Consider the following 10,844-nt stretch of genomic DNA (forward strand, 5'->3'; position numbering starts at 1 on the left):
GCAGTTAACTCAGGGTGGAAAAGGCTATCTCAATCAGGAGTGAGTTCCCTGTAATTGGAGTTGTCCAGGTTATGTCCAAGTATGAATGACCACTTGTCCCTGCTTTCAGTCTCAGTTACCCTATCTGTAAAATAAAGGTCTTGTACTCGATGCTAAGGTCTCTTTACATTCTTGTGACATCAACAAGAAATCACTGAATGAGAATTCAGAGATCTTTTTTATTTCCTCCCTGTTTTAGAGCAGAGGAAACAGATTATGAGAGGGGTTCTTCCTTTCATTGGGCCTCAGTTTCCTCTGCTACAAAAGAAAGTGGTTGGCCCCAATGATGCCTAAGTTTCCTTCCAGCTCTGACAGCAGATGACCCTCCATTTCCTTACTTCATCAACTGGTTTTGGTAAGGCGTGTGCCTTCCAGGATGGGCTTACCCAGCCAAAGCCACTTTCCTCTTGGTTGGGCCCAGTTAAAGAGGAACATCCTGAGGAGGAGGAGGAAAGAGAAGTATATAAGGCCTTACCCTGGCCCCTCTGATTACCCTTAGGAAATGGGAAATTCCTCTTGATTGAAGGGACAAGCTAATTAAATGCCCCAGCAAGGGAAGAACATAAGAGGGAAGTCAGCTGGCCAGGCAGGCATCCCATATGCCCCACGCCTGACCTTTCTCCCCCTCCTCACTGTGAAGGGAACAGGAGCAACTCCATTGTCCCTTCCCTGGGGCTACCTTTCCAACCTTATTTTACACTCCTCCCTTTCCTGAGCTCTTTAGGCCAACCACACTGGTTTTTCCACTGTGGTGTTCTCCTGTGTCATTGTGTCCACCTTCCATCTCTGTGTCTTTGTACTAACCTCCCAACTCAGCACCTTTTCCTTACCTCCACCTCTCAGTATCCCTAGCATCAAAGCTCAGTCCAAAAGCCACCATCTAAATGAAGTCTTTTCTAGGACCCATATGTACATTGTTTATAGCAGCTCTTTTTGTAGTGGCAAAGAATTAGAAACTAAGGGAATACCCACCAGCTGAGAGATGGCTGAACAAGTTACTATATATGGAACTATTGTGCTATAAGAAACGATGAAAGGGGTAGTTTTAGATAAATCTGGGAAGACTTGTATGCACTGATAGAGAATGAAGTAAGCTGAACTAAGAGAACATTGTACAACGTTAACAACAATATTGTAAGGATGATCAACTGTGAAAGTCTTAGCAACTCTGAATGATACAACGATTCACAATTCAAGACTCATAATGAAAGATACCCTCTGCCTCCAGAGAGAGAACTGATATGGACACAGATTGAAGCATTTTTTTCTTTATTTTTCCTGGGTTTTTTTTCTCACAATGTGGCTAATGTGGAAATGTTTTGCAAGACTTCATACGTATAATGGGTATCACATTTCTTTCTTTTCTCAGTGTGTGGGGGAGAGGTAGAGGAAGGGAGAAAATTTGGAATTTAAAATAAAAATCAAACAAAAAATAAAATAAATGAAGTCCGTACTGATCCCTCCTGCCGCTAGTGTCCTTCCAGAAAAAGAAGACCTTCACATTCTTTTTCAATGTTTTGTATATATTAATAAATGTACATGTTGACTCTGCCTGTAGAATAGAAGTTCCTTGAGGTTAGGGACTATTTTCCATCTTTATATCCCCAGTGCCCAACACATTGGTGCTTAATAGATGCTTGTGGATCAATAGAGTGGTTAATTGACCCTCAGTTTCCCTATCTCTAAAATGAAGCTAATAAATTCTATTCTTTTTAATTTTTGCAATTAACTAGAAAATAATCAACAAACATGAATATTTCCATATTCAAAGAAGTCTAGAAAATAGAATCACATATGAAATCATTAATCTATTGCACATAGCTTATTTTTCTAATAGATATTAAATTGAAGGGGGCAGTACCAACAATGTCCTGCTTATCTGACTCCCCTTCTGAACTTCCTTCTGCTCTCTTCTGTCTATATTTTCATAAAAGTTTCTTGATATTCTTTTCCTTCTTTTTTGCATCATTATTACTAGCCCCTTCTTTTCCCCTCCCCAAAATAAAAACCCTTCCTTGTAACAATTAGAATAGTTGAGCAAACCAAAGTTGTTGTTTTATTTGTCACATATAAAAATCTATGCCTTGTTTCTGTGCCTACAGCCTCCATACTAAGGCAGTAAGAGGCATGATGCATCATTAATCTTCTAGAGTTATGAGTGGACCCTGAATTGATCGGAGTTCTAAGTCTTTTAAAGTCATTTCCCTTTACAATTTTGATATTATTGTACAAATTGTCCTCCTGGCTTTGTTCACTTCACTCTGAATCAGTTCATACAAGTCTTTCAAGGTTTCTCTGAATCCATCACTTTTGTAATTTCTTACAGCACAATAATATCACAATTAATATACCATCATTGGTCCAGCCATTCCCCCAACTGGTGTCCACTTATTTCCAGTTCTTTGCTGCAATAAAAAGTGTGGCTATCATTATTTTGGTATGCATGGATCCTTTTCCTCAGCTCTCAATATCTTTGATGTATATGCCTAGTAGTGGTATCAGTGGGTCAAAGTCACAGTTTTGTTACTCCAGGCATAATTCAAAATTGCTCTCCAGTATCATTGAACCAAAGGCTGTTAGATGACTCAATGGAGAGAGTGCTGGGCTTGGAGTTAGGAAGAACTAAATTCAAATCTGGCCTCAGACCTGCTGTATGACCCTGGGCAAGTCACTTAACCTCCTTTTGCCTTAATCTACTGGAGCAAGAAACAGCAAACCACTCCAGTATCTTTGCCAAGAAAACCCCACGGACATAAGGTCATGGGGTCATGAAGAGTCAGACACGAATGAACAACAATAACAATCACTGGACCAACTGATAGCCTCACCGACTGTGCATTGACATGCCTGTTCTCCCCCAGCCTCTCCAGTAATTGTCATGTTCTGTCCTTGCTATCTTTGCCAATTTGATGGGAACAGAGTTCTTTCATTCTATTTCATGATACTACTCCGAGATTCCTCCAAGCCCCACCCCCCACAAGAGGGATATAAAGAAAATATGATCGTGATTCAGGGGTATGCTGGAACTGGCTCCAATGGCTTCACAAGAGCTGATTGCTAAATTTTCAGTGTGAGCATTTATAACTCAGAAATTAGCAAATGCTACAAATCAGAGATGGATTTAGTTGTTTTATTGATTGTCTAGAGCAATAGTGTCAAATTCAAATAGAAATGGGGACCACTACTCCACACAGAAGGATCCCTGTAGGGCACATATTGACTTAGTTTTAAAATGTAACAATATCTATCCTTTATCATGTTTTTATTCATTTTATTAAATCTTTCCCTATTACATTTTAATCTGGTTTGGGCTGTACTCAGGAATGTTATGGTCAGTCCTGTGTTTGACGTAGCTGGTCTAAACTTAACAAAATTTGAGCAGCTAAATGATGCAGTGAATAGAGTGGCCTCCCTGGAGTCAGGAGGATATGAGTTCAAATCCAGCCTTCGATACTTACTAGCTATGTGACTCTGGGCAAGTCACTTAACCTTGATTGCCTAAAAAAAAGATAGAGGAAAATACTTATGATGTGGATTACATTAAATTAGAAGTGTTTTGCACTTTCAGAGAGCTGGTTGTTAAACATGTACCAATACCCCGATGTCTTGATTGATACTGACAAAAGACTTCTTGGGAAATGGGAGACACAACCAGGTTCTTTTGTCTTTGGTACTTGCAGTAACTTCAGACTTTTAGGGAAGAAACACTGGAAGATTCAGTCTGAGTTGCTGAAACTTAGTTCCTGGAAAAGACAGAGGAAGAGAAGATTCAAATTCTACCCACAGGGAGCTCACACTTTAAAGAGATGAAGGAGGAGTAGACCCATGTTCTTCCTGACTTCAGGAAATTGAATCTGGGACACACAGAGGAAGTGGGAAGCTTTGATTTCAAATAACTTGGATAGTCAGGGGGACACTTGAAAGGAATCGATCCAGGCTGTGTCCTCAGGAAGCTCAAGGTTTGTTTGGAGAGATAAAATTCTCCGTTGAAGACTGGTCACCAAGGAAACAAAAGAACAGAAATAGAAAGTCCCTGTGTTTAAGGAACCTATGTTCTGTAGAAGGAGACAATATGTGTGACCACCAGGCCACATAGATAGTACAGATCTCAACTATAAAGTCTATGCTCAGTGTAGAGGGAGAAATCCACTATGGGCTGGTCCAGACTGGGAAGCCTGAGCAAGGGATGCTATGGGGAATCCATTTGAGGAGCTCAGTGGCCCGAGAGAGAGCACAGAGGAATTCATTGGAGGGTGAGAGGAACCTCTAGATGACAGGGTGTTGCAGAAGTCTTGGATGTAGTTTCAAGTTTTGACAACTTTAATAGCTTAAAAACTGCACTAATGTGCATTAATTAAATTAAAGTGATGAAAAGGAGCCAGGACATTTAGGAATAACCTCATCCTATGTTGTGACACAAGATGATGATCATTCCAACCTTCCCCAAACTGTTCCTGGCATCTTAGTTGGAAGGCTAATAGCTGCCATTTTTTATAGCATTTTATGGTTTGCAAATAATTGTCTGTACAATAGTAGACAAGACGCACAATAGTGCAAGACTTTTGTTTTTGTAGTTTGGAAAGCAGAAGTAATAAGCTCAAACTCTAATGTTCTGTATTCAAAGGAATCTCCCAGCTCTTTTTCTGTGTTCATGGTTCAGCGGAAAGAGTATGAGACTTCAGAGTCAGAAGATCTGGATTCGTATTCTGTTTCTGCTGACTTAGTACTCCTGGGACCTCAGTTAAATCATTTAACTTCCTTGAGCCTATTTGTTCATCTGTAAAATGAGGGATTGGGCTAGGTGACCTGTAAGGTTCTTGCCAGGTCTGAGATTCTGTGTCCTGAGGCCCCTTCCTGACTTTACGTTCTATGTCCTAAGGACCCTCTGAGCTATGATGGTCTACATTCCCTTGGAAGGTCTCTTCTAACTGTGATATTCTATTATCCTGAGTGTAAATTAGTCTCCTGGGTGACTAGGCAAGTGTCTCTCTCTAAGGCTGCCTTATAGCACTTTAACTAGTTAAGGCAGAGGTCAAATGAAGTGAATGACTTCTCACTTGATCCACTGTACCCAGCAGGGCTGAAAATCATCAGCCCCTTTTCTTATTTAGTAGCTCTGAGGGTCTTTCATCAGGCTTCACCCCAGTCCCTGTCCCAGAAGCCTGCTTTAAGTCTCTCTCCTAGAATAGGGAAAATGCTACATGGTTTCTGGTAGCTGCCCCTGAGACTACATGGGAAGACAGGTTTGGGAGGTTCATAGTTAAGCTCTGAGGTTGGGCCAAGGTGAACTACAAAAGGAGGGAGTCAACGACTTCAGATCTCAAAACTATGTACCTGGCTTGGCCTGGGATGGTACTAGCTAGGTTGTTGACACCTCTGACTCCCACCTCATTCCCTAAACCATGTTCAGAGCTCAGATGATAGAACCAGTTGAGAGACTATCCCTCACTACACTTCATGCTACCAGCTGGCAGGGGATCAGAGACAGACATAAAGGTAGGGACGGCCATTGTCAGCAGCCCAGGCAATGCAAGAGCCTTAGACAATGCCTAGGACCTCAGACTTTTTTTTTTTTTTTTAATAAAAATAGGCTAACATTGGAGCTGAGAATATTCTACCTGAGGAAGAGAAGATTTAAGGAGAGTAGAATTATAGTCTTTAAGTATCTAAAGAGTTGCCTAGTAGAAGAGGGAAGGGAGATGGGGAGGTGTATAGAGGTTGACCAAATTGACAAAGAAATTCATCTCAAAGTGAAAGGGAATGCTTTGTTAGATGGTGAGTTTCCTTCATAATTTGGAGGTCTTCAAACAGAGGATGTGTTGGGACCAGAGAGGGATGTTATACTGGGCATTCTTACTCAGGTACAGATTGGACCTACTGCCCTCTGGTGCCCCTTCTCACTCCAGAATTCTGGGATTCTGGCCTTAGGGTTTCAGGGGGATGGGAGCATTGCATATCGTGCTTAGGGAGCCAATGGGTACAGTGTCTTACCCAAAGCAACGGCTCAGTCACTTCCCCCATTCCTGCTCAGATAACAGCTGTGATTTGGGTCGGGTGTCCAGGACACGGAGCCCAAGAACAATGCATAGTGAAACCAGGAGTGTTTGCTTACTACCAGGGACAGCCAACAAGCCCCAGCCTTACCTGGCCTATTGTCTGGGGGCGGGCTGGGAGACGATGACAGCTATCGATGTCTCCCCGCATCAGGTTGAGGCCTCATCTCTGCTCACTGTAAGCCTTTCTCTGGTGTCCTCCCCAGGGGCTCATACTGGCATCAAGTGATGCCCAGTGTCAGAACAGGAGAAACATTACAGGCGTGGGGGAGGAGGCATTGGAGAGGTCTTCAGGACCCTGGGCACTAGGGACAACGGGCATTGATTTGTGTCTGGGAACACAGACCCTCAGTGTGGCTCGGGTTTCTACAGCTGTGAAATCTAACTTGTGTCTCATTTTCTCCTGATCCTGATAAGGGCGTGGAGCCTCCTGTCCAATCTGCTTTTCCCACCTTGGTGTAGTCTTTCTCTGGGAGCTATTGTCCACATACCCCATTCCCCTCATGCCTCTATTGTGCTGGAAAGTTCCCTCATGGGAATAAGAGAATCACGGAGAGTGTGGGCTGGGAGGGAACTTAGAATACTTACTTTCAATGTCACAGTTGAAGGGGGCAATGAAAGTTATCTAGTCCAACCTCTTCATTTTATAAATAAGGAAACTGAGACTCAGAGAGCTTAAGTAATACAGCAGGATTTGAAACCAGGTCCTCAGAACAGAATGGTGAGTCACTATAACTAGAGCAGGGGTAAATTCAGTTTGAAAGGGGAGGGTGGCTTCATTGACTGTTCAGAGGACTGTTCAACTATGGTCACTCCTAAGGAAGGGGTCTCCCCATCACCAAAAAAATGTCGACCCTTATCCTAAAAGGGATAAGGTAGCCTGAGGCGGGGAAAGCAATGAGGTTCAGGGATGGTAGTCACCGACAGGCAGAAGCACAGACCCCTTCCCTTTGTCACAGGTTTGCCATTAACTCTAAATTCAGCACTGTTCCCATTATATCACAAAATAGAGACCTGGGAGGTGTCTGTTTAGTCTGAGTTTATTTTACCAAAGAGGAAACTGAGAACTGCATAGGAAAAGACTTCCTCAAAATCCTATGATTCAGTGGCTGAGCCAGGATTGTAGAGACAAAGAGGGGCTTCTGAAGAAGTCAATCATTCCACTGGTGCAGGCGCCATCTTTCCTAAGTGTTTACTTGTAACCTTTGGACTGTGGAATTTCCAAATGTCTCAGTCACTTGAACAGAGAAGACAGATCTAAAAGGACTTCCTCTACAAAAACTTCCCCTACAAAAATCTGTCACTCTACTACTTAATAAGTCCCATTGGCTCCCTATTACCTCTAGGCTCTTTGGTTTGTCATTTAAAGCCCTTTACAGCCTGAGATCACCCTACATTTCTCAGCTGTGTCCCACCTTCCTTCCTTGAACACACATAGATACCATCAAACTAGTTGTCTTTTTTCCTCAAGCACGGTGCTCCATCTCTGGGCTCCATGCCTTGGCACTGGGGGTCCCCATGTCTTGAATGCATGTTTGCCCCACTTCTGTCTCTCAGAATCCCCTAGCTTCTCCCAAGGTTCTGTCTGGAAGAAGAGACCCTTCTGGAGCTGCTCAGGCCAAATCATCTTCTATCTATCTATCAATTAATTCATTCATTCATCCATCCATCTCTCTCTCTCTCTCTTTCTCACACACACACACACACACACACACACACACACACACACACACACACAAATATGTATATGGAGCAGCTAGGTTGCACAATGGATGGAGTGCCAGGGCAGAGTCAGGAAGACTTGAGTTCAAATTCAGCCTCAGACACTAACTAGCTGTGTGACCCTGGGCAAGTCATTTAACCCTGTTTGCTTCAATTTTCTCATCTGTAATATGAACTAGAAAAGGAAATGGCAAACCACTTCTCTGCCAAGAAAACCCCAAATGGAGTCACAAAGAGTTGGATACAACTAAAGTGACTGAACAACAAAATACGTACATCTTCTCTCCCCTGGTTAAAATATAGGCTCCCTAAGGGTCTTGGAACTATTTTTACAATACCCCCAGCACTTAGCAGAGTTCCCAAACCACAGCAGATGCTTCATAAATGCTTGCTGGTTGACTGACTGCACAGAACCTGCCCAACTTCCCTTATCCTCTGCACAATAACTTGGCCTCCTCCTCACCACCTCCTGTCCCCACATACATCTGGGTTGTTCCTTCTCTGTTTTTAGGATGCCCATATAAAAGAATGGGGCATCTTTTCCATCCACTTCAAAAGTATGATTATGTGTCTACCATGTGAGAGAGAGGCTGTAACCAGAGTTGGAGGGGGCTCCCAGATGAGCCAGCAAAGAAGACTGGAATAGGGAGGTGAAGAACCAGGGCAGAATCTGAAGAAGGGAGAGGGAGTATCCAGGAGGAGAGAGTGGTCGGTTGTGTCAAAAGAGCAGATGACTGGTTGGGAATGTTGAGGACTGAGGCAGGACCATCCAAGTATACAACGAAGACATCACAAGTGACTGAAGAGAGTTGTCTTGGTTGAGCGATAAGGTCAGAAGTCAGGCTACAGAGTGAGGACAGAGGAAGTGGAGGCAGCAGAGGATGAATTGGTTTTTCTAGGAGCTTGGCTGTGAAGGGGAGGAGAGAGATAGGATGACAACTTGAGGGAAGGGTAGGCTCCATTGAGGGGTTTTTAAGGATGAAAGAAACTAGTGTGTTTGTACATAGCAGAGAAGGGGAGAAAATAGGGAGAGATGGAAGACTGGAGAAAAAAGGGGAGTGATCATGGAGATAATCTGCTGCAGGAACAGAACGAGATGGGATCAGGGGTACATGTAGAGAGGCTGGCTTTAGTAAGAATAAGGATCACCTCCTTATAAGAGGCTGGGGAGATGTGAAGGAGTTTTGAGATGGAAAGAAGAGAGAGCTCAAAGTTCAAAGAATAGCCTCTCCTTTAGAGGTAGCTAGGTAGCCTAAAAGATAGAGGGCTGGGCCTACGGTCAAGAAAAACTGAGTTAAAATCCAGCCTCAGACACTCACTAGCTGTGTGATCGTGGGCAAATCCTTTAACCTCTTCCTGCCTCAGTTTCCTTAACAGTAAAATGGGGATACTAATAGCACTTACCTCAAGGAGTTGCTGTAAGGATCAAATGAGAAGTGCTTAGCAACAATGCTTATGGAGAGAAGGTCTGGAACAGCCTCTGTGGGGAGTGGGAGAGAGAATCAAGTAGGGAAAGAATAGAGATTGTCTGTCTGCAATGAGGGCTCAAGTGAAATTAGATAATATAAGGTTCTAGTAGGTTCAGTCAGCCTCAGCTGCATTCAGTAACATGTGAGAAGGAATAGAAAAAGTATATGGCAAAAGATATTTAGGGCTAAAAGACCAAAATTAGAATTGACCAAACTGACCATAGAGTCAAGATGGAGAAAGGAAGAAAGTCAAGTCAGGGCCGAGCAGTGTAGGGCTTGGATTTTCCCTTCAGGATATAGAATTGGTTTAGGAGGAATATGATATAGAGTGAGATAGGATAGGTGGTTATAACTGAATAAAGGTAGGTTTTCAACCTGGAAGTAGAATACTTAAGATTGGTGCTAAAATCATGGGCATGACCAATTATCCCAAAGTATGGCTGAGGTGGAGTAGAGGAGCCCTATATTGGAAGTTGAAGAGACTGAGGAAGTAGGAGGTCAGGGTGTTTGAGGAAACACCAACATATTGAAATTCTTTAGTAGAAGGGCAGGAGGTGGAGTGGAGAGGACCACTGAACAAGGCACAGGATTCTTTGAGAAAAGAGAAGAATGACTTAGAGTGGCTAACAACCACCAGGACCTAGATTGGTAATAACTTTGGACCTAGTGAATCTCAAAGGAGGAAAACATTTCTCTCCTTCCTCCAGCCCCCATGCCACTTAGTGTGGTCCAGTCTTTTGCTCTGATCAAGGCTTCATCCCTGCCATTTTTCTGTTGCTTCCCCCCAACACTGTTTCCTCTATTTCCTGTCCTTAGGAAAGTGTTAGCTCTTACTAAGTTCTTTGTTGTTGTTCAATCATGTCTGACCTTCCAGGGTAAAGGTAAAAGGCTAGAGCAGAATATATTGTGCTTCAGCTGATGTAATAAAAGCAGGGGTAGCAATCCTAATAGACAAAGCAAAAATAGAAATAGATCTAATCAAAAGAGATAAGGAAGGAAACTATATCCTGCTAAAAGGCACCATAGACAATGAAGCAATATCACTACTAAACATGTATGCTCCAAGTGATTTAGCATCCAGATTCTTAGAGGAGAAGTTAAGGGAGTTACAGGAAGAAATAGACAGCAAAACTAAACTAGTGGGGGACCTCAACCTCCCCCTCTCTGAACTTGATAAATCTAATCTTAAAATAAATGAGAAAGAAGTTAAGAAGGTGAATAAAACTCTGGATAAGGTAGGTATGATAGATCTCTGGAGAAAATTGAATGGGGATAGAAAGGAATATACCTTTTCTCAGAGGTACATGGCACATATACAAAAAGTGACCATGTCCAAGGGCATAAAAACCTCACAACCCAGTGCAGAAAGCCAGAGATAGTCGATGCATCCTTCTCAGATCACAATGCAATAAAAATTATATGTAATAAAAGGCCATGGAAAGATAGACCAAAAATTAATTGGAAACTAAATAATCTAATCCTAAAGAAGGAATGGGTTAAACAACAAATCATAGAAACAATCAACAACTTCATTCAAGAGAATGACAATAATGAGGGCACC

Source organism: Notamacropus eugenii, chromosome 6, assembly GCF_028372415.1.
Source record: "Notamacropus eugenii isolate mMacEug1 chromosome 6, mMacEug1.pri_v2, whole genome shotgun sequence".
Taxonomy (NCBI): Eukaryota; Metazoa; Chordata; class Mammalia; order Diprotodontia; family Macropodidae; genus Notamacropus; species Notamacropus eugenii.